This window comes from Rattus norvegicus, chromosome 7 (assembly GCF_021556685.1).
Source record: "Rattus norvegicus strain SHRSP/BbbUtx chromosome 7, alternate assembly SHRSP_T2T, whole genome shotgun sequence".
NCBI classification, from domain to species: domain Eukaryota; kingdom Metazoa; phylum Chordata; class Mammalia; order Rodentia; family Muridae; genus Rattus; species Rattus norvegicus.
Genome location: NC_141540.1, coordinates 8,090,446 through 8,116,445, shown reverse-complemented (window position 1 = coordinate 8,116,445; position 26,000 = coordinate 8,090,446). Strand labels below are relative to the sequence as shown.

At 38.3% G+C, this 26,000-nt stretch overlaps 1 pseudogene; it reads left to right on the top strand.

Moving 5' to 3' along the window:
• Positions 1-22,814: 22,814 nt before the first annotated feature.
• On the top strand, positions 22,815-23,752 carry LOC148004422 (olfactory receptor 6C1-like; annotated as a pseudogene).
• The last annotated feature ends 2,248 nt before the right edge of the window (positions 23,753-26,000 follow it).

The following is a 26,000-nucleotide window of genomic DNA, read 5'->3' as shown; positions in this document are numbered from 1 at the left end:
CTGCAACCATACATTAAAAAATGAAAGTCAAGTTCATATGATTGTCAACAGTTATTTTATGTACAGGAGATTTTTCTGAAGAACCCTGTAACTCCATTTCACCTTACCCTCTACTTTCCCATGAAAGGTGGTACTCCGCAATCACTAACTTCCTCCAATTCCTTTCTAAAAGTACCTCTATGTGTATATGTTATTATTTATTACATACTCATTTTCAGAAATCATTGCATTGAATATAATAAACATTATATAGTAGCAATTTTCTGTGTGTGATTTATTATTTGATTGAATATCAAATATATGTGTGTGTGTGTGTGTTTGTGTGTGTGTGTGTGTGTGTATACTCATTTGGAGAAATGCATTACTTTCATCTTAGTAGTCTTTAATATCTGTAAAGCACACAAATACTTAAAGTAAATATTGTTCTGTGGTGCTAAATTATTACTATATTAAATGTTTCAAATATACTGTGGGGCATAGGTTGATGTCTTTATGAAGGTGAGGATGGCACTGGATGGGTCAAGGACCATGATTGGACAGTAATAAGTAAGGCAGGTACAAAGTTTTTGTGAGGCAGGAGAAAGGAGGAAAAAAGGAGAACCAAGATGGGGACAGAGAAGGATGACTCAGATCCATGTGGCTTTAAATGGCCAAAGGTAGTTATGAATATTTCTTAAGGGATAAGTTTCTCTAGGTCAATTTTTCTTATCTAGGTGGGTGGTTTATATCATTATCAATTGGCTGTGAGGTTTTTTTTGTGGATGTATTGTGGATTGAAATTTTAACATATAAATCTGATTACTAAATTACAGCCTATTGATTCTTGATTTTAACTGGTTCTTGGGAGTTTATACCATAACCATTAGGAAGTGGATGCTGGGAATGTCAACAAAACAGTGGCAGAGTGTTGGGAGAGGATAGCCCCTGCTGAGACCCAAGGTGGATGCTGAGAATGTGAGCAGAGTTCACAGTAAAAGAGTTGTGAGTCAGGGAGACAGGCGATCTCTGTATGAAACTGGCATGGCAGCAACCCACCTTGGGAACTAAATGGATAGAGATTGCTGACAGGCTCAGAGAGTAGGTCATTGGCAGTGTGAGATAGAGTTTAGTGAGTGAGATACTTTGCTGACTGAGATGAAAATATCCCACAGATGCCATGTGGCCTTAAGATTCCAGGACTAACACAGGATAAAATATTCTAATTTTAATAATTATCACCACAGTGGGGCAGATGGGTGACTTTGTGGAATCTCAAGGAAAATTATTTTAAGATGTCACGAGCCATCATCGTAGGAAATGCTAATAACTGACAGGTAATCTTCCTGAGATGGTCTACTTCAGCTTAAAAAAAATCTGTAACAGATTTGCTCCTATAGAAAAAGTCCAGGATAAAATCATTTTAGGAAAAATTCCTGATATTAACATGCTTTTCCTGATACTATATAACAATCACTTTATATTAGCCCACACTTTTCAGTAGATCTCTGCAAATCTACAAAGATGTACATCTTGTAGTGATCCTATATATATGCAAATATTTGACTTCTCAATTATTTATGATGATCCTAAAAAGAATTCCTAAAATTTATCAGTATTTATTAACCTTTTCTAAAGTAGGACTGTTCTTAGGTCTCTTCTTATAGTCAAAACTGCTACCAGTCTTCCATGTGTCACTAGTTAATTGTGTCTGAGAGTAAACAGACTTTCAACATCGAGAGCACATTTCAAGAGGTTGTAAAACTATTAACCAAAGGTCATAAAAAGGAAACTAATGACTTATTATAGGCACTGGGACAGAAGATAAAATATTGACTGGTTTTATCTATACAAAACTTCACTAATAACTTAGTTATGGTTTTTAACTCTTGATAAACCTGTGGAGCTATGACAGGTGATAAATGCTTAGCTAGATAATTACTCCTAATGGTTATACATGTAAACCTTCTCTGCTGTAAACTTCTATTTCGATTTATGAATTGAATTTATGTGTAAACTTTTGATATACTTTTTACCATGTGATCATGTATTCTGAAAGATGTATAAATGCTGAGGGGAAAGAAGTAGTGAGCAAATTTCTCTTGTCCCATTTCAGATCTTTCTGTTTTTGACCCTTTTTATTAGAGAGTTTTCATAGGTACCTTTTTACAACTTAGAAATAAACGCTAAATTCGCGTTTCAACATGTTTCTTTTCTTCCTGAAAATTCATCTAGTAGGCTGAAAGTTACAGCTGTGCAGTTTCTGCTGAGATATAAAAAAAGGTTACATTACTTAATCCCTGCCTGTTGCTTGGCTACAGGTGTTAATCACTCAAATTGGTGGCTTTTAACACTTAGAATAAGAAAGAAAGTTTTAGGACTTTTTGAAAGTTAACATCAGCATTCAGTGTAGTTGGAAAGCTAGAATGTCTGGAGACTATCAGTCTTTAAAGCCACACCAGAATCCTACTCTTGTTTCAACCTGCTCTAGATCAAGGCTCATGGCATCAAGAGAACATAATCATGCTGAAAAAAGTCATACAAATATATCAACAATTAATGTTAAAAAAAGATGTGAATTTGAAAGAGATCAAGGACAGGTATGACAATGCCTGGAAGGAAGAACAGGAGAGAAATGCAGATATAATTTCAAAATATAAAAAAATAGTAAAAATTACATTAAATGAAAGACACAGGTATACGCATGTACAAATTCTACAAAAGTGCTAAATAACTGTATATTATGCATTGCAAAGTGAGCATAAGAAATAGTTAAGAAAGCCTTTAAGAACTTATCTCGAGATAGGTCGGGATGATTTAGTCATAAAAACAGTTTCCATACCAGGGTGAGCACTTGAGTTTGATTATAAGAAGCCACAGTGAGAACTTTCCCCCGGAGTTTTCCTCTGACTTCCATTCATGCACTTCATATCCCTGTACCACACCCTTGCCCCCCACCTCACCTTAGCAGATACTCAGTACAAATTAAACACACATTTCTGCCCTAGACTTTTTGTATATTACACAGGAGAAATGTGGCCACAGAGTTGTTCGGTGACTCTCTTGGAACTATGTACCACTCAGTAAAAATAACACCTGAACATCTAAAGACACATAGATACCTGTGTCACAGCTCACTTAATGTGATGAAGGGGAAATCAACAAGACAGGATAGGTAAACAGATCAAAACATGAAAGGATCTGTTATTCAGAAGAGTGTGAACTTGAACCTTTCATGTGAAAAATATCTACATAAACTCGTAAAAGAATTTGCTGAAAAAAGTTAAAATATTCTTGTCTTACTTTTAATTGGTGAATTGTATTGCATATGTTTTGAGTACAAATGTGATATTAAATACATGCACATATTGTCAAATAATCAAATCATATATCTAGTACCTCATACATTTTTTCATTTCTTCGTGACATTCCAAGTTCTCATTTCTAATTTTCTTAGTTGAGATGTCTGGGACATAATCAATATATGTATATTTCATGTGCAACTTGTGTTTTGAAACATATTCTGTATCTAGTTTTTCTAATTGGAGAAGCCATTGTAAGTATGTGCAAGATGGACATCAGCATTAACCCTTTAATCTAGAGAGATAACTGTTACACATAATATTGTATGTAGTCTTCTTAAAACTCAGATGTGCTACATCTTCTACCTATTATCCCATTTGATCTTTAATCCTTTAAGACTTCCACTTAGCCCATAGGTGAATGAAACATGGTGTTTCTCCCTCACCCCCACCTCCTCTCTACCTTTCAGATTGAGCCCATTGTGGTCAGAATCAAGGTTTACTGAGGTCCAGGTTACTGTAATAACTATTGCTATAAGTGAAAGCCTTTATTTCACTAATACATATCTATATATTTCCTCTTATAAGGCAGAGCAAGAAAAAATTCACTTCATGTTGTTGAAGTTATTTTTAACTACCTATTATTTAGCTTACCAACTTGGATTATTTATTTATAAACTAATCTTATAGTATAAGCAGAACTTTCTACCTTGTCTCACAATTTCCAGTAATTGGAACTTCACACCATAGGACAGAGTCCTCACTCTCTTTATATTCTCTTTATAGTGTTAGATAAGTGACTAGTCTGTGTCTCATGCTTTAGAACTGAGCTGAGAAGCTCACTGGGGTACTGGTATCATTTTAAATTGTTTTGTTTTTACTAAGTTTATTTGTTATTTTACCTTTAAACTTTCTAGAGGACAAAAGGAACTCATACAAAGGTTTTAAAGTTTGTTTTTTTTTTCTGTTAATAGACATACATTTTATTTCTCAGTTTCTCTGTCTCACTGAAATTTCATAAGCTTACAAGGAAACTATGACTCTATTACTGTTGTGGTTCAAAATTTACTGACTGATGAACGAAAAAATCTACTAAGGACTTTTTTCTTATTGCACAATAATGTAAAATGGTTACAATGTGGCAACTTCAAAAGTTACAAATAACCTCATCTAGTAATCCAAACACTCTGCCATTATCATGAAATTTTGTGGAAATAAGGAAACATCTTTTTATTTATTTTATTTTATTTATTTATCTATTCACTTTATAGCCCACTCACTGCCCCCTTCCCATCACCCACACACATACACAATATGTCCCTATTATCCCTCCCCTTCTCATCTAACCAAATGGGCTCCCCCTGGATATCCCAACACCCTGGCACCCTTTAAGTGATAAGCCTATTGGCTATTATGAATAAAGCTACTATGAACACAGTTGAGCAAGTGTCTTTGTGGTATGGTGAATCATTTTTTAGGTATATGCCAAGGAGTAGTATAGCTGTGTGTTAAGGTTGAACTATTCTCAATTTTCTGAGAAACTAACAAGTTGATTGCTAAGTAATTGAACAAGTTTTCACCCCCCATCAGCTATATCCTCTCCAACATGTGTTGTCACTTGAGTTTTTGATCTTAGCCGTCTAACAGGTAAAACATGGAATCTCAGAGTCATTTTCATTTGCATTTCCCAAATGAATGGGATATTGAACATATTTTTCATCCTTACAAACCATTAGATATTCCTTTGTTGAGAATTCTCTATTTAGTTATGTATCTAATTTTTAGTTTATTTGGTTTGTTGTCTAGTTTCTTGGGTTCTGTTTGTATTTTGGAAATTAATCTTCCATTGAGTGCAGTGTTGATGAAGATCTTTATCCTATTGATAGTGACCTTTGCCTGACAGAAAATTTTCAGTTTCATGAGATCCCATTTAGTAACTTTTTATCTTGGTGTCTAAGCTATTAGTGTCCTGTTCATTATATTGTCTACTGTGCCAATGAGTTCATCTTCTAGTAGATTTAATATATCTAGATTTAGGTTAAGGTCTTTAATCAACTTGGACTTGACTTTTGTGTAGGGTGATAAATATGGACTTATTTCTACATTCTTATTTCTACATGCTGACATCCAGGTAAATGAGCACCATTTGTTAAAAATGCTTTCTTTTCACTGTATGTCTCTATTCTTTGTCAAAAAATCAGGTGTCTTTAAATGTATGGGCTTATTTCTGAATTATTGGTTCTATTTCACGGATTGAAATGTCTTTTTTATGGTAGTATAATTTGATTTTTATTACTGTAATCCAGCTTCAATTTTTTATTGTAAATGATTTTTTTAGCCATTCTAGTTTTTTGTTGTTGTTGTTGTTGTTGTTGTTGTTGTTGTTGTTGTTTTTCAATATGAAGTTGAGACATGCTCTTTTTCAAGACCTATGAAGAATTTTATTGGAATTTTGATGGTAATTACATTGAATCTGCAGATAGATTTTGGTATGATGGCCATTTTTACTATGTTAATGCTACTGCTATATAAACAGGAAAGAACTTTCTTTTTTCCTTTTCTTAAACATCTTTTTATTTACATTTCAAATGCTATTCCCTTTCCTGGTTTCATGTCAATAAGCCCCCTATTCCATCCCCCTCCCCATCTTCTATAAGGGTGTTCCCCTCCCCATATACCCCCTCTGCACCCCTGACATTTCCCTACACTGGGGGTCTAACCTTGGCAGGACCAAGAGCTTTTCCTTTCATTGTTGCCCAACAAGGCCATGCTCTGCTACATATAGAGCTGGAGCCATGAATCAGTCAATGTATAGTCTGTGGGTAGTGGGTTAGTCACTGAGGGCTCTGGTTAGTTGGCATTGTTGTTTTTATGAAGTTGCAAGCCCCTTCAGCTCTTTCAATCCTTTCTCTAAATCTTCCAAAGGGGGTCACATTCACAGTTCAATGGTTTGCTGCTAAAATTAACTACTGTATTTGACATACAGACTGTGTCTCTCAGGAGACATCTATATCTGGTTACTGTCACACTTTTCATTTTTCCATCTTTATTAACTTGAGTATTTCCCATTGTTGGTGGGATTGCAGACTGGTACAACCATTCTGGAAATCAGTCTGGAGGTTCCTCAGAAAATTGGACATTGAACTGCCTGAGGATACAGCTATACCTCTCTTGGGCATATACCCAAAAGATGCCCCAACATATACCAAAGACACATGCTCCTCTATGTTCATAGCAGCCTTCTTTATAATAGCCAGAAGCTGGAAAGAACCCAGATGCCCTTCAACAGAGGTATGGATACAGAAAATGTGGTACATCTACACAATGGAATATTACTCAGCTATCAAAAACAATGACTTTATGAAATTCATAGGCAAATGGATGGAACTGGAAAATATCATCCTGAGTAAGGTAACCCAATCACAGAAAAACACACATGGTATGCACTCATTGATAAGTGGCTATTAGCCCAAATGCTTGAATTACCCTAGATGCCTAGAACAAATGAAACTCAAGAGGGATGATCAAAATGTGAATGCTTCACTCCTTCTTTAAAAGGGGAACAAGAATACCCTTGGCAGGGAATAGGGAGGCAAAGTTTAGAACAGAGGCAGAAGGAACGCCCATTCAGAGCTTGCCCCACATGTGGCCCATACATGCACAGCCACCAAACTAGATAAGATGGATGAAGCAAAGAAGTGCAGGCTGACAGGAACCGCATGTAGATCTGTCCTGAAAGACACAGGCGGAATAGTGCAAATAGAGAGGCGAAAGCCATCTTTAAAGCTCTGAACTGAGAACAGGATACCCGTTGAAGGAATCAGAGAAAGGACTAAAAGAGCTTGAAGGGGCTTTGAGACCCCATATGAACAACAATGCCAAGCAACCAGAGCTTCCAGGGACTAAGCCACTACCTAAAGACTATACATGGACTGACCCTGGGCTCCAACTTCATAGATCACAATGAATAGACTAGAAAGAGCACCAGTGGAAGGGGAAGCCCTTGGTCCTGCCAAGACTGAACCCACAGTGAACGGGATTGTTGGGGGGTGGTAATGGGGGGAGGATGGGGAGGGAAACACTCATAGAGAAGTGGATGGATAGGGGGTTAGGGGGATGTTGGCCTGGAAACCGGGAAAGGGAATAACAATCAAAAAGTAAATAAGAAATACCCAAGTTAATAAAGATGAAAATAAAAAAAAAAAACACCGTAAACAAGCTTTTGTACATAGGAAGTAAATAAACTTAGAGAAAGTAAAAAATAAAAATCTCCCAACTAAAAAAAAAAAGCCCAGGATCATACAGTTTTAGTGCAGTATTCTATCAGAACTTTAAATAAGACCTAATACCAATACTCTTCAAACTAGAAACAGAAGGAACACTACCCAATTTAATCTATGAAGCCAAAACTGCAGTCATTCCTAAACCACCCGAAGAAGCAACAAAGAAAGACAATTTCCCTTATGAATATCGATGCAAAAATACTCAATAAAATTCTCCCAAACTGAATCCAAGAACATATCAAAACAATCAACCATAAAGATGTAGTAGGTTCCATCACGGGAATGTAGGCATAATTCAATATACAAAACTCCATCAACATAATCCACTATATAAACAAATTCAAAGAAAAAAACCACATGATTCTTTCATTAGAGGCTGAGAAATCATTTGTCAAAATTCAACTTCCTGTCATGATAACAGTCTTTTAAAAGTCAGGAATTGAAGGCTCATATCTAAATATAGTAAAAGCAATATACAACAAACCAGTAGCCAACATCAAACTAAATGGAGAGAAACCTGAAGCAATCCCATTAAAATAAGGGCCTAGACAAGGCACTCTCTTCCTACCTATTCAATATAGTATTCGAAGTCCTAACCAAAACAATAAGGCAACAAAAGGAATACAAAGGGATAAAAATTGGAAAAGAAGTAGTGAAAATATCATATGTGCAGGTTGTAGCATAGTATACTTAAGTGACCCCAAAAAATTCACAAGAGAACTCCTAAACCTGATAAACAACTTCAGCAGAGTGGCTGAACACAAAACAAACAAATCAGTAGCCGTCCTCTACTGAAACATAAACAGTTTGAAAAAGAAATAAGAGAAATGACACACATCATAAGAGCCACAAATAACATAAAATATATCTGTGTGACCCTAACCAAGCAAGTAAAAGATCTGTATCACAAGAACTTCAAGTCTCTGAAGAAAAAAATTGAAGATTTCAGAAGAAGGAAAGATATCCAATGATTAATTGATTGGCAGGATTAAAATTAGCCATCTTGCCAAAAGCAATCTACAGATGTAATGTAATCACCTTCAAAATTCCAAATCAATTCTTCATAGTGTGAGAAAGAGAAATTTGCAAATTCATTTGTAATAACAAAAAAACCAGGATAGTGAAAACTATTCTCAACAATAAAAGAAATTTATGCTTGCCGACCTCAAGCATTACAGAGCAATATTGATAAAAACTGTACAGTTTTGGTACCGAGACAGGCAGGTAGATCAATGGAATAGAACTGAAGACCCAGATAAGAACCCACACACCTACTATCACTTGATCTTTGACAAAGGAGCTAAAACCATCCAGTGAAAATAAGATAGCATTTCCAACAAATGATGCTGGTTCAACTGGAGGTAAGCCTGTACAAGAATGCAAATCAGTCTATTCTAATAGGTTTGTACAGAGTTCAAGTCCAAGTGGATTTTTGGACGTTCCCATGAAACCAGATACATTTAAACTAATAGAAGAGAGAGTGGGGAAAAACCTAGAACACATTTGCACAGGGGAAAAATTCCTGAACAGAAAACCAGTGGGTATGCTCTAAGATAAACAACTAACAAATGGGACCTCATAAAATCGGAAAGCTTTGGAAAGCAAAAGACACTGTCAATAGGACAAAATGGCAACCAAAAGATTAGGAAAAGATCTTTACAAATCCTAAATCTGATACAGGGGTAATATCTAATGTGTACAAAGAACTCAAGAAGTTAGACTCCAGAGAACCAAATAAGCCTTTGAAAGTGGGTTACAGAGCTAATCAAAGACTTCTCAACTGAGGACTATCAAGTGGCTGAAAAACACCTATGGAAATGTTCTACAACCTTAGTATCAGGGAATTTCAAATCAAAACATCACTGAGATTTTACCTCACACCAGTCAGAAAGGCTAACATAAGAATCTTACATGACAAAAGATGCTGGACAGGATGTGGGGTAAGAAGAACACTCTTCTATTTTTGATGGGATTAAAAGCTGGTTCCATTGTGGAAATCAGTATCATGATTCCTCAAATAATTGGACATAGTACTACCTGAGGACCCAGCTATACCATTCCTGGACATACACCCAAAATATGTTTCGACACATAACACAGACACATTCTCCACTATGTTTATAGCAGCCCTATTTATAAGAGCCAGAAGCTGGAAAGAAACCAGATGTCCTTCAAGAGAGGAAATACAGATATAGAAAATGTGGTATATTTGCACAGTGGAGTACTATTCAGCCATTAAAAACAATGACTCCATGAAATGCTTAGGCAGATGGGTGGAACTAGAATATATCATCCTTAGTGAGGTAACTCAGACACAAAAAATCACAAATGATATACACTCACAGATATGTGGGTATTAGCCCAAAATCTCAAAATACCAATGATACAATTCACAGGCCACATGAAGTTCAAGAAGAAGGAAGACAAAAATGTGAATGTTTCAGTCTTTCTTAGGATGGGGAAAAATATTCACAAGAGGAAATATAGAGTCAAAGTTTGAAGCAGACACTGAAGGAAAGGCCATCCAGAGACTGCCCTACTGGAACTGTATCCCATATACAGACTCCAAACTCAGATAATATTGCAGATGCCAAGAAGTGCCTGCAGACATGATCCTGATACAGCTGTCTCCTGAGAGGCTCTGCCAGAGTTTGACATATACAGAGGCAGATGCTTGCTGTCAACCATTGCACCGAGCGTGGGGACCCCGATGGGGATTTAAGTGAAAGGACTGAAGGAGCTGAAGGGGTTTGCAGCCCATCGAAAGAACAACAGTATTAACCAAACAGACACTCCAGAGCTCCCAGGAACTAATCCACCAGACTAAAGAGTACACATGGAAGGGACCATGGCTCCATCAGCATATGTAGCAGAGTATCACCTTGTCAGGCATCAGTGGAGGAGAGGCCATTGATCCAGGGAAGGCTAAATACCCTAGTGTAGGTAAATGCCAGGGCAGGGAGACAAAGTGGTTGGTGCCTGGGTTAGCACCCTCATAGAAGCAGAGGGAGGGAGGATGTGATAGGGAGTTTCCAGAGGGGTAATTGGGAATGGGATAACATTTGAATTTAAATTAATAAAATATCCAATACAATGAAGAAGGGCACAAGCATTTTATCTTATAATTTATTGCTGCGACTTATTTCTAAAAACTCTATAATGGAAGACCTTAAAATAGAAAAAAAAAGTAGCTGTCTAATTTGTGATTTCTCTACATTGTACAAATCTGTTGCTGAGTATGTTGTTTGATATCAAATTGTCTGTTATACAACACCTAGATAAATCAAAATTAGAAAAGTATTAGGTCAATAGGGCTGGGTGGGGCATGATTGGATGCCAAGCGACACACAGGTTCAATCCAATTTATTTAAGAAATAGATTCTGAGTTCTCACATTGAAATTTAGATATCTGGATTTGGAATAATTACAGTTCTAGGTTCTAATTTTCTGAGTTTTTCTGATGTTTGAAAAAAAATTGTGTCCACTATTTTCTCATTTTATTTTCCTTTTCTGTTTTGCTTTGTTTGTTTTTTGTTGTTTGTTTGTTTGTTTGTTTGTTTGTTGGCCTGAGTTGAAACTTTTGAAATTCAGGGGAATTCTTCCTTCCCCATGGGGCAGATGTAAAATAAGGACATTTTCAGATGGAAAATAACCAGCCTAGGTCATTTTAAACTCATGTTTATCTATCATTTAACATTTTCTGCTCTAACATATAAATATGTTTTGTAAAACTGCCAATAACACAAATGTTTAGTTCCCAGACTTGTAAACAGGTGTGATGTCCCTTCATTGAGTGTATTTCTTCCCCGTCCTTACTTACATTCAGCTGGCTCTAAATCCTTTCAATGTTCTTAAAGAAATAAAATAATGCATCTGAATTAATGGCAATCATGTGTTTGAGAAGATCAATCCAGAAACAACATAAGAGTGAATTATTTCCAATGAATCTGTTTACAGTGACAAATCAAATGGGCAATAGATGATAAAATAAAACAACTGTTAATTTTTTGGAAAAAAAGATCCAGGTAAGTACTACTAACAAATATATATTCTATACTCTTGCTATTTCTTTTTATGTAGATATGCATTTTGTTAAAGTATATTTTTTTTAACTCGGATGCTGACTTTAATCCTAATAAGCACAATGGTGAAGAGTTAACCTCTATTCTCTAGGATGGGCTTTTTTTTTCTTTATTAACTTGAGTATTTGTTATTTACATTTCGATTGTTATTCCCATTCGCGGTTTCTGGGCCAACATCCCCCTAAACCCTCTCCCTCCCCTTCTATATGGGTGTTCCCCTCCCCATCCTGCCCCCATTACCGCCCTCCCTCCAACAATCACGTTCACTAGGAGTTCAGTCTTAGCAGGACAAAGGGCTACCCCTTCCACTAGTGTTCTCACTAGGCTATTCATTGTTACCTATGAGACTGGAGCACAGGGTTAAACCATGTATAGTCTTTGGGTAGTCCCTGAAAGTTCTGGTTGGTTGGAATTGTTGTTCATATGGGGTCTCGACCCCTTCAAGCTCTTTCAGACCTTTCTCTGATTCCTTCCACGGGTGGTCCCGTTCTTAGTTCAGTGGTTTGCTACTGGCATTCACCTATGTATTTGCTGTATTCTGGCTGTATATCTCAGGAAAGATATACATCCGGCTCCTGTCAGCCTGCACTTCTTTGCTTCATCCATCTTGTCTAATTGGGTGGTTGTATATGTATGGGCCACATGTGGGGCAGGCTCTGAACGGGTGTTCCTTCTGCCTCTGTTCTAAACGTTGCCTCCCTATTCCCTGCCAAGGGTATTCTTGTTCCCCTTTTAAAGAAGGAGTGAAGCATTCACATTTTGATCATCTGTCTTGAGTTTCATGTGTTCTGTGTATCTAGGGTAATTCAAGCATTTGGGCTAATAGCCACTTATCAATGTGTGCATACCATGTGTGTTTTTCTGTGATTGGGTTACCTCACTCAGGATGATATATTCCAGTTCCCTCCATTTGCCTATAAATTTCATAAAGTCATTGTTTTTGATAGCTGAGTAATATTCCATTGTGTAGATGTACCACAATTTCTGTATCCATACCTCTGTTGAAGGACATCTGGGTTCTTTCCAGTTTCCGGCGATTATAAAGAAGGCTGCTATGAACATAGTGGAACACGTGTCTTTGTTATATGTTGGGGCATCATTATGGTTTATGTACAAGAGAGGTATAGCTTGGTCCTCAGGTAGTTCAATGTCCAATTTTCTGAGGAACCTCCAGACTGATTTCCAGAATGGTTGTACCAGTCTGCAATCCCACCAACAATGGAGGAGTCTTCCTCTTTTTCCACATCCTCGCCAGCATTTGCTATCATCTGAGTTTTTGATCTGAGCCATTCTGACTGGTGTGAGGTGAAATCTCAGGGTTGTTTTGATTTGCATTTCCATTATGACTAAAGATGTTGAACATTTCTTTAGGTGTTTATCAGCCATTCGGCATTCCTCAGCTGTGAATTCTTTGTTTAGCTTTGAACCCCATTTTTAATAGGGTTACTTGTCTCCCTGCGGTCTAACTTATTGAGTTCTTTGTATATTTTGGATATAAGCCCTCTATCTGTTGAAGGACTGTTAAAAATCTTTTCACAATCTGTTGCTTGCCATTTTGTCCTAACCACAGTGTCCTTTGCCTTACAGAAGCTTTGCAGTTTTATGAGATCCCTTTTGTCGATTCTAGATCTTAGAGCATAAGCCATTGGTGTTTTGTTCAGGAAATTTCCTCCAGTGCCCATGTGTTCGAGATGTTTCCCCACTTTTTCTTCTATTAGTTTAAGTATATCTGGTCTGATGTGGAGGTCCTTGATCCACTTGGACTTAAGCGTTGTACAGGGTAATAAACATGGATCGATCTGCATTCGTCTACATGTTGACGTTTTGAACCAGCACCATTTGCTGAAAATGCTATCTTTTTTCCATTGGATGGTTTTGGCTCCTTTGTCAAAAATCAAGTAACCATAGGTGTGTGGGTCCATTTCTGGGTCTTCAATTCTATTTCATTGGTCTATCTGTCTGTCTCTGTACCAATATCATGCAGTTTTTAGCAACATTTTCTGTAATACTGCTTGAGTTCAGGGATAGTGATTCCCCCAGAAGTCCTTTATTGTTGAGAATAGTTTTAGCTATCCTGGGCTTTTTGTTATTCCAGATGAATTTGCAAATTTTTCTGTCTAACTCTTTGAAGAATTGGATTGGTATTTTGATGGGGATTGCATTGAATCTGTAGATCGCTTTTGGTAAAATGGCCATTTTTACTATGTTAATCCCGCCAATCCATGAGCATGGGAGATCTTTCCATCTTCTGAGGTCTTCTTCATTTCTTTCCTCAGTGTCTTGAAGTTCTTATTGTACAGATCATTTAATTTCTTGGTTAAAGTCACACCAAGGTACCTTATATTATTTGGGACTATTAAGAAGGGTGTCATTTCCCTGATTTCTTTCTCGGCTTGTTTCTCTTTTCTGTAGAGGAAGGCTACTGATTTATTTGAGTTAATTTTATACCCAGCCACTTTGCTGAAGTTGTTTATCAGCTTTAGTAGTTCTCTGGTGGAACTTTTGGGATCACTTAAATATACTAACATATCATCTGCAAATAGTGATATTTTTGACTGCTTCTTTTCCAATCTGTATCTCCTTTTATCTCCATTTGTTGTCTGATTGCTCTAGCTAGGACTTTGCGAACTATATTGACTAAGTAGGGAGAGAGTGGGCAGCCTTGTCTAGTCCCTGATTTTAGTGGGATTGCTTCAAGTTTCCATTTAGTTTAATGTTAGCCACTGGTTTGCTTTATATGGCTTTTATTATGTTTAGGTATGTGCCTTGAATTCCTATTCTTTCCAGGACTTTTATCATGAAGGGGTGTTGAATTTTGTCAAACGTTTTCTTAGCATCTAATTGAATGATCATATGGTTTTGTTCTTTCAGTTTGTTTATATAATGGATCACGTTGATTGTTTTCCATACATTAAACCTTCCCTGCATGCCTGGGATGAAGCATACTTGATCATGGTAGATGATTGTTTTGATGTGCTCTTGGATTCGGTTTGCCAGAATTTTATTGAGTATTTTTGCGTTGATATTTATAAGGGAAATTGGTATGAAGTTCTCTTTCTTTGTTGGGTCTTTGTGTGGTTTAGGTATAAGAGTAATCGTGGGTTCATAGAAGGAATTCGGTAGTGCTCCATCTGTTTCAATTTTGTGGAATAGTTTGGATATTATTGGTATGAGGTCTTCTATGAAGGTCTGATAGAATTCTGCACTAAACCCGTCTGGACCTCGGCTCTTTTTGGTTGGGAGATCTTTAATGACAGCTTCTATTTCATTAGGAGTTATGGGGCTGTTCAAATGGTTTATCTGTTCCTGATTTAACTTCAGTACCTGGTATCTAGGAAATTTCCATTTCCTGCAGATTTTCAAGTTTCGTTGAATATAGGCTTTTGTAGTAGGATCTGATGATTTTTTGAATTTCCTCTGATTCTGTAGTTATATCTCCCTTTTCATTTCTGATTTTGTTAATTTGGACACACTCTCTGGGTCCTCTTGTTAGTCTGGTTAAGGGTTTATCTATCTTATTGACTTTCTTAAAGAACCAAATTTTGGTTTAGCTGATTCTTTCTATGGTCCTTTTTGTTTCTACTTGGTTGATTTCAGTTCTGAGTTTGATTATTTCCTGTCTTCTACTTCTCCTGTGTATATTTCCTTCTTTTTGTTCTAGTGTTTTTAGATGTGCTATGTAGCTGCTGGTACATGCTGTCTCCTGTTTCTTTCTGCAGGCACTCAGAGCTATGAGTTTTCCTCGTAGCACAGCTTTCATTGTGTCCTATAAGTTTGGGTATATTGTACCTCCATTTTCATTAAATTCTAGGAAATCTTTAATTTCTTTCTTTATTTGTTCCTTGATGAGGTTATCATTGAGTAGAGTATTGTTCAATTTCCATATATATGTGGGCATTCTTCCCTTATTGTTATTGAAGACCACATTTAGCCCGTGGTGGACTTATAGGAAGCATGGGATTATTTCTATCTTTCTGTATCTGTTGAGGCCTGTTTTTGACTTATTATATGGTCAGTTTTGGAGAAAGTATGATGAGGTGCTTTGCTTTAGGATAGAAATTTCTATAAATATCTGTTAAGTCCATTTGGCTCATGACTTCTCTTAGTCTATGTCTTTGTTTAATTTCTGTTTCCATGACCTGTCCATTGATGAGAGTGGGTTGTTGAAATCTCCTACTATTATTGTGTGAGGTGCAATGTGTGTTTTCAGCTTTAGTAACGTTCCTTTTATGTATGTAGGTGCCCTTGTATTTGGAGCATAGATATTTAGGATTGAGAGTTCATCTCTGTGGATGTTTCCTTTGAAGAATATGAAGTGTCCTTCCTTATCTTTTTTGATGACTTTTTGTTGAAAATTGATTTTATTCGATATTAGAATGGCTACTCCAGCTTGCTTCTTCAGACCATTTGCTTGGAAAGTTGTTTTCCAGTCTTTCACTCTGAGGTAGTGTCTGTCTTTGTCTTTGAGGTGTGTTTCCTGTAGGCAGCAGAATGCAGGTTCCTCGTTGCATATCCAGTTTGTTGATCTATGTCTTTTTATTGGGGAGTTGAGACCATTGATGTTGAGAGATATTAAGGAACAGTGATTATTGCTTCCTGTTATATTCATATTTGGATGTTAGGTTATGTTTGTGTGCTTTTCTTCTCTTTGTTTTGTTTCCAAGACGATTATTTTCTTGCTTTTTCTAGGGTGCAGCTTGACTCCTTATGTTGGGCTTTACCACTTATTATCCTTTGTATGGCTAGATTTGTAGAAAGATATTGTATAAATTTGGTTTTGTCGTGGAATATCTTGGTTCCTCCATCTATGTTAATTGAGAGTTTTCTAGGATACAGTAACCTGGGCTGGCAATTGTGTTCTGTTAGGGTCTGTATGAAATCTGTCCAGGATCTTCTGGCTTTCATAGTCGCTGGCGAGAAGTCTGGTGTGATTCTGATAGGTCTGCCTTTATATGTTACTTGACATTTTCCCCTTACTGCTTTTAATATTCTTTCTTTATTTTGTGCATTTGATGTTTTCACTATTATGTGACGAGAGGAGTTTCTTTTCTGGTCCAATCTATTTGGAGTTCTGTGGCTTCTTGTAATCTTTGGGCATCTCTTCCTTTAGGTTAAGGAAGTGTTCTTCTATAATTTTGTTCAAGATATTTACTGGTCCTTTGACCTGGGAGTCTTCACTCTCTTCTATATCTATTAACCTTAGTTTTGATCTTCTCATTGAGTCCTGGATTTCCTGTATGTTTTGGACCAGTAGCTTTTTACGTTTTACATTATCTTTGACAGTTGTGTCGATGAATTCTATGGAATCTTCTGCTCCTGAGATTCTCTCTTCTATCTCTTTTATTCTGTTGGTGATGCTTGTATCTAATGCTCCTTTTCTTTTTCTTTGGTTTTCCATATCCAGGGTTGTTTCTCTGTCTTCATTCTTCATTACTTCTATTTCCATTTTTAATTCCTTCAACTGTTTGATTGTGTTTTCCTGGAATTCTTTCAGGGATTTTTGTGATTGCTCTCTATAGGCTTCTACTTGTTTATTTATGTTTTCCTGCATTTTTCTAAGAGAGTTCTACATGTCTTTCTTGATGCCCTCCAGCATCATTATCAAATATGATTTTAAATCTAGATCTTGCTTTTCTGGTGTGTTTGTACATTCTGTGTTTGCTTTGGTGGGAGAATTGGGCTCCGATGATGCCATGTAGTCTTGGTTTCTGTTGCTTGGGTTCCTGCACTTGCCTCTGGCCATCAGATTGTCTCTGGTGTTACTTTGTTCTGCTATTTCTGAAAATGCCTAGACTGTCCTATAGGCCTGTGTGTCAGGAGTGCTGTAGACCTGTTTTCTTGTTTTCTTTCAGCCAGCTATGGGAACAGAATGTTCTGCCTTCGGGCGTGTAGTTTTTCCTGTCTACAGGTCTTCAGCTCTTCCTTTGGGCCTGTGTCCTGAGTTCGCTTGGAGCAGAAAAGTTGGTCTTACCTGTGGTCCCACAGCTCAAGTTTGCTCGTGAGTGTTGCTTTTGAGCTCTCCGTGAGGGCGGCAACCAGGACACCTGTGCCGCCTTTTCCAGGAGCCCCCATGAACCAGGGTCCCAGATGGCGTTAGGTGTTTTCCTCTGGAGTCAGAAATGTGGGCAGAGTGTAGTCTCTTCTGGCTTCCCAGGCATGTCTGCCTCTCTGAAGGTTTAACAGTCCCTTCCACGGGATTTGGGTGCAGAGAACTGTTGATCGGGTCCCTTCAGGTCTGGGCGGTGTCTGGGGCACAGGGGACCTGCAGCTCCAGTGCCCCTATCTTTCGGTTCTCAGGTGCCGTATACAGTTTCCTCTTGGGCTGGGGATGTGGGCAGGGGTGGGCAGTATTGGTGGTCTCTTCCTCTCAGCAGTCTCAGGAGTGCCCACCTGTCTGGGCAGTGAGCTCTCTCTCCCACGGGGTTTGGAAGCACTGAGCTGGGGCGGGGATCAGCGAGGTTGGGAATTCAGCTAAAAACTAGAAGTGTCCGGTCCCAGAGGAATTTTGCCTCTGTATGTCCTGAGGCCACCAGTCAGATCGCTAGGAGAAAAGTTGGTCTTACCTGTGGTCCCACAGCTCAAATTTGCTTGTGGGTGTTGGTTTTGAGCTCTCTGTGAGTGCGGCAACCAGGAGGACCTGCGCCTCCTTTTCCAGGAAGCGCAATGCACCAGGTTCTCAGATGGCTTTAGGTGTTTTCCTCTGGAGTCAGAAATGTGGGCAGAGTGTAGTCTCTTCTGGCTTCCCAAGCGTGTCTGCCTCTCTGAAGGTTTAGCTCTCCCTCCCGTGGGATTTGGGTGCAGAGAACTGTCGATCCAGTACCTTCAGTTTCAGGTGGTGTCTCTAAAGTATAATTTTTTAAAAAATTAAAATGTCATTTATATGAACAGAACATGTGGTTGATCAAATAGAATATTTTGCTCTACTAATTTTTCAATGACACTGGGTGACATCAGGTGGCAAAACTGTTTCAAACAAGAATTCAGGTTATGTATGATTATATGTCTATCCACATAATTTCCCAACATGATAAACAATTTAATGACCTCCACAGTTTTGGAGATCATCTTTTCACTTATAAACTATGTGTAAAGTCATACATACCATACACTGAGCAAAAAACATTAAGCACGCATGCACACACACACACAATCACACACACACATACACACATTTTTCTCTAAATTTCAGTATCTTTCAGATGACATGTTAAATAGTGGCTTTATAAAGTCATAAAGTTAAATTTTCTTCTTATTTCTAAGATTTCAAAAACTTTTCCTCAACTTCTTTGTGCAGTTATCTGGATTCTTCTATATGTTCCTTCAGTTGAAAAAAAAACTGATATTTGACAGCTGAATTTTTATCAGGAATATGGGATAGCTTAGGTATCTCCATTTCCCAACTAAATCTATTGTTTGACAATTTTACAAGTGTATGCAATGCAGTCTGATTGCTCCCATCTTCCACCATCTCATATCCCTTTCTGCCCTCCCCTTCTCTCCCTCCTTTCTTTGGTAGCCCAGTCTCCCTGGCTCCTCCCACAGAGGAGCTCTACCTCTGTAAGTCAGCGGTGACCATGGGTGCATCCACCTTCTGCACTGAGCAGGAGTGAGGACAGATGGAAGGGACTTTAGGAATTTTGCTGTACAGAAAATACAAGTACTAAACCTAATAAAGAGATCCACTCTCTTTCTGCCTGGTCCTTACTGCTGGGACAGACTGCTACCTAGTCTGCTCCCTGCAAAAGGCTATACTTCAGACATACTAGAGGATCTGCTGCACTCAGAACATTTGACATCATATCCTGAAACATACTAGAAAAACTGCAGTATTCAAAATATTTGATACCATATCCTGAGGCATCCTAGGAGATCTGCTGCATGCACAGCATCTGACACCACAACTGGAGACATTCCAGGAGATCTACTGCACCCAGGACACCACAACTTGAAGGCATCCCAGGAATTCCTTCCGCACACAGGGCTAGTGGGCAATTGACGCCATGGTCTAAAGATCCCCCAGGGTCTCTGAGGCATGCAGGGCAACTGACACAAAAGACTAAAAATCTCCCTGGAGTGTGGCTACACATAAGTTAACAGGAACCACAATCCATTGACACCACCCACCCTCTGGAGAAGAGCTTCTCATAGGAAAACAGTGTGACTGTTCTTCTGAAGACCCAACAGTCTGAAGGCCTCCAACAAGATCTACCACAGCCAGGGCAACAAGTCAGCAGTTTTTCTGCCCCTCTGAATTCCCTCCAGTTGGAAGGCTTCACAAGAGGTCAGCTATAGACAGGGCCACAGGCCTACCAGGAGACCTGTTGCAACTCAGGGACAAAAGAGGCAGATTCCAGACACAGTCACCCAGACCAGCAAACACTAGGGAAAAACAGATGGCAAGAGGAAAGCATAAAATGATAAGCAACAGAAGCCAATACACATGAGCATCATCAGAACCCAGTTCTCCCACCACAGCAATACCTAAGTACACCAACCCACCTGAAAATATGGAAGCTAACCTAAAATTGTATCTCAGGAAGATAATAGAGCCCATTAAGAAGGATATAAATAACTCAATGAAAGAAGTACAGGAAAACACAGATAATCAGGTAGAAGCCCTTAAAGAGAAAAAATAAATAAACCCCTTAAAGAAGTACAGGAAAACACAATCAAACAGGTGAAGGAATTGCATAAGTCAGTATAAGACCTAAAATTGGAAGTAGAAACAATAAAGAAAACACAAATGGAGGCAAACCAGGAAATGGAAAACCTAGGAAAGAGGTCAGGAATTACAGATGTAAGTATCACCAACAGAATACAAGAGATAGAAGAGAGAATCTCAGGTGTAGAAGATATGGTAGGAGAGATTGACACAACGGTCAAAGAAAATTCAAAACATAAAAAACATCTAACCCAAAACATCCAGGAAATTCAGAATACAATTAAAAGGCCAAACCTAAGAAATAATTCAAATAGAGGAGAATGAAGATTTCCAGGTCAAAGAACCTGAAAACATCTTCAACAAAATTGTAGAAGAAAACTTCCCCAACCTAAAGAAAGAGATGGCCATAATGGTACAAGAAGCCTACAGTACACCAAATAAGTGGGACCAAAAAAGAAAAACCTCTTGTCACATAATAGTCAAAATGCTAAATGCACAGAACAAAAAACGAATATTAAAATCTGCAATGGAAAGGGGCCCAGTAAAATACAAAGGCAGACCTATCAGAATTACACAAGACTTCGCAACAGAGACTATGAAAGCTAAAAGAGCCTGGTCAGAGGTCATGAAGACTCTAAGAGAATACAAATGCCAGCACAGGCTACTATAGCCAGCAAAATTCTCAATCAACATAGATGGAGAAACCAAAATACTCCAGGACAAAACAAAATTCAAACATTATCTATATACCAATCCAGCCCTACAGAGGATCCTGGAAGGGAAACTCCAATAAAAGGAACATACCTCTACCAAAGAAAAGATAAGATATTAAGCATCTCGCGATAAAGTCAAAAGGAGCAAACCACAAGCACATAAAGCTACCTAATAAAAGCAAATATAACAGGAAAAAATAGTCATCTGTATTTAATATTTTTCAATATTAATGGACTCAACTCACCTATTAAAAGACATAAGCTGGTTGGAACTGGAAAATATCATCCTGAGTGAGGTAACCCAATCACAGAAAAACACACATGGTATGCACACATTGATAAGTGGCTATTAGCCCAAATGCTTGAATTACCCTAGATGCACAGAACACATGAAACTCAAGACGGATGATCAAAATGTGAATGCTTCACTCCTTCTTTAAAAGGGGAACAAGAATACCCTTGGCAGGGAAGAGAGAGGCAAAGATTAAAATAGACACAGAAGGAACACCCATTCAGAGCCTGCCCCACATGTGGCCCATACATATACAGCCATCCAATTAGACAAGATGGATGAAGCAAAGAAGTGCAGGCAGACAGGAGCCGGATGTAGATCTCTCCTGAGAGACACTGCCAGAATACAGGAAATACAGAGGCGAATGCCAGCAGCAAACCACTGAACTGAGAATAGGACCCCCATTGAAGGAATCAGAGAAAGAACTGGAAGAGCTTGAAGGGGCTCAAGACCCCATATGTACAACAATGCCAAGCAACCAGAGCTTCCAGGGACTAAGCCACTACCTAAAGACTATACATGGACTGACCCTGGACTCTGACCTCATAGGTAGCAATGTATATACTAGTAAGATCACCAGTGGAAGGGGAAGCCCTGGGTCCTGCTAAGACTGAATCCCCAGTGAACGTGATTGTTGGGGGGAGGGCGGCAATGGGGGGAGGATGAGGAGGGGAACACCCATAAAGAAGGGGAGGGGGAGGGATTAGGGGGATGTTTGCCCAGAAACCCAGAAACCGGGAAAGGGAATAACACGCAAAATGTAAATAAGAAATACTCAAGTTAATAAAAAAAATACTAGCAAACAAGCATAATTTAAAAAAAGACATAAGCTAACAGACTTTATACACAAACAAGATCCAGCATTTTGCTGCATATAAGAAATATTCCTCATTAACAAAGACACACACTATCTCAGAGTAAAATGATGAATAAAAGGTCTACCAAGCAAATGGTCCCAAGAACAAGCTGGAGTTGCCATCCTAATATAAGACTCAAGAAAAGCCCTCTGTGCCCTACATTTGGGATGTCTCACTCATAGAGACACAGAGAGCGAGATTGATGCAATAAACAAGGGGATGACTGATCCAGTACACTGGAGTCGTTCTGCAATCAGGGCAGAGGCAACCCCCAAGAACAAAGGCACACATACTAAGTCAACATAATTACTGAAATGTCTTAGAGTAATTTTCAAAATCTCCCCATCTGCAAAAGAATACTTTTCATAATTTTCTGGCTCATTGAGCTGAGACATATTGCATTATATTTTTGATACTAAACTGTTTTTCAAACTATGTTGAATGTGGAGTTGTTCCCTGTTCAAAGAAAAGTAATTAAAAAAATCACTAGTATTGAAGAGCTTTAAATTTCCCATAAAGATGGAAACAGCATACTACTTGAACAATATGACAGTCCCTTGTTATGGTTTTCACGAATCCTAGATTCTACTTCATTTTTTCTGGTTTCGTACTTAGATCTGTCAGAAGGAATAAAAAGTAATGGGAAAATGAGCATCAATGCAGAAATTATAGTGTTTATTCTTCTAGGATTGTCAGATGACCCTAAGCTCCAGGTTGTGATATTCATTTTTCTCTTCATCACCTACACACTCAGCATCACAGGGAACCTGACCATCATCACTCTCACACTGCTGGATTCTCACCTCCAGACCCCCATGTATGTCTTTCTCAGGAATTTCTCTCTTTTAGAAATATCCTTCACAACTGCCATGATACCAAACTTCTTGGGCGCCATTATCTCAGGGGATAAAACCATTTCATTCAACGATTGCATTACACAGTTTTTTTTTTTATTCTATTTGGACTTATTGAATTTTACCTTCTAGACACCATGTCCTATGACCGGTACACTGTCATCTGCAAGCCCCTGCATTACCAGATCATCATGAGTCAGAAGGTCTGTACAATGCTAGTGTTTTCTTGCTGGCTGGTTTCTTTCCTAGTCATCTTCCCTGCACTTGTGTTGGTCCTGTAGCTTGATTATTGTGGGTCCAATGTCATTGATCACTAAATATGTGATTTTTCCCCTTGTTTCTACTTTCATGTTCAGATACAAAGTTCCTGGAGACGATGGGGTTATCGTGTGCTGTCTTTATCCTAATGTTCACTTTGGTGTTAATATTTCTATCCTACAAATACATCATTCATCAGAACAATTTTGAAGATTCCTTCTGCTAGTCAGAGGACAAAGGCCTTTTCCACATGTTCTTCCCACATGACTGTCATCTCCATCTCTTATGGAGGCTGCATTTTCATATACATTAAACCTTCAGCTGCATATAGAGCATCATTGACCAAGGAAGCTGCCATAATAAATACCTCCGCCCCCATGCTTAACCCCTTCATTTATAGCCTGAGGAATCAGCAAGTCAGGCAAGCCTTTATGAACATGGCAAGAAAGATGGTGTTTTTCACAAGTTCATGAAATGATGTGGCCTGTGAATGAAGGTACATTGAAGACCAAGTAAATAATAAAGAATAAGATTTCAGTGGCCTACTTATATCATTGTGTCTCTCTGACTTTGATCATTTGTTTTTCCTAACAGTTTATTAACTATTTATGTAATTTTCGGTTATGTAATTAAATTGCTTTCCTAAACATTTATAATGTATTTTCTAATGTTCGAATACAGTATTTTTAAGCTTTATTGATTTTACAGGTATCAGTTATATTAAATAACTGATGCATTATCACTTATATTATTGTTTCAGAATAGGGAGATATGTTTATAAACATTTATGTATTATTCTGTAACATTAAAATGCTACTTGAACCCAGATGCCCTTCAACAGAGGAATGGATTCAAATAATATGGTACATCTGCACAATGGAATACTACTCAGCCATCAAAAACAATGACTCCATGAAATTCATAGGCAAATGGAATGAACTAGAAAATATCATCCTGAGTGAGGTAACTCAATCACAGAAAAACACACTTGGTATGCACTCATTGATAAGTGGATATTAGCCTAAAAGTTCAAATTACCCAAGATGCAATCTACATACCACAGGAAGCTCAAGGAGAAGCATGACCAAAATGCAGATGATCCCACTCCTTTTTAAAAGGGGAAAAGATATCCATAGGAGGGGATATGGAAGGAAAGTTTAGATCAGCGACTCAAGGAATGGCCATTCAGAGCACACACACACACACACACACACACACAGGTGTGTGTGTGTGTGTGTGTGTGTGTGTGTGTGTGTGTGTATATATATATATATATATATATATATATATATATATATATATATATCCACCAAAGCTAGATAAGATTGATGAAGCTAAAAAATACATGCAGAAAGGAACTGATTATAGATCTCTCCTGAGAGATACATCCATATCATGTCCAATACATAGACCAATACTAGCAGCAAACCTCCGAACTGAGAATAGGACCCCCTTGGGGGGAATTATAGGAAGTGTTGAAAGAGTTGAAGAAGCTTGCAACCCCATTAAAACAACAATGCCAACCAACCAGAGCTTCCAGGGACTAAACCATTACCCAGAGACTATATATGTGGACTGACCCAGGGCTCAAACTGCATATGTAGCAGAGAATAGCCTTGTTGGGGTAACAGTGGAAGGGAAAGCCCTTGGTCTTGCCATAGTTGGACCCCCGTGCAGGGGAATATGCCTGGTCAACTCAGGACACAGGCCCACAGGAACAGTTGAAGACCAGTAGACAGGAAAGACTACATGCCCGAAAGCAGAACACTGTTCACATAACTGGCTGAAAGCAAACAGGAAAACAGGTCTACAGCACCCCTGACACACAGGCCTATAGGACAGTCTAGCCACTGTCAGAAATAGCAGAACAAAGTAATACCAGAGACAATATGATAGCAGGAGCCAAGCGCAGGAACCCAAGCAACAGAAACCAAGACTACATGGCATCATTGGAGTCCAATTCTCCCACCAAAGCAAACACTGAATATCCAAACACACCAGAAAAGCATGATCTAGATTTAAAATCATATTTGATAATGATGCCGGAGGACATCAAGAAAGACATGTAGAACTCTCTTAGAGAAACGCACGACAACATAAATAAACAAGTAGAAGCCTATAGAGAGGATTCACAAAAATCCCTGAAAAAATTCCAGGAAAACACAATCAAACAGTTGAAGGAATTAAAAATGGAAATAGAATAAATGAAGAAAGAACACAGGGAAACAACCCTGGATATAGAAAACCAAAGAAAGAGACAAGGAACCGTAGATAAAAGCAAAACCAAGAGAATACATGAGATAGAAGAGAGAATCTCAGGAACCGAAGATTCCATAGAAATCATCGACTCAACTGTCAAAGATAATGTAAAACGGAAAAAGCTACTGGCCCAAAACATACAGGAATTCCAGGACTCAATGAGAAGATCAAACCTAAGGTTAATAGGTATAGAAGAGAGTGAAGACTCAAAGGACCAGTAAATATATTCAACAAAATCATAGAAGAACACTTCCCTAACCTAAAGAAAGAGGTGCCCATAAACATACAAGAAGCCTACAGAACTCCAAATAGATTGGACCAGATAAGAAAATGCTCCCGTGGTCGACACCTCTGTCTTCTCCGCAGGATACGTGTCGACCCGGAGATCCCCGTAATAGATCTCCATAATGAACCTCGCCTTTGCTTATTACATCCAAAATGGTCTCTCTGTGTCTGGGGTCC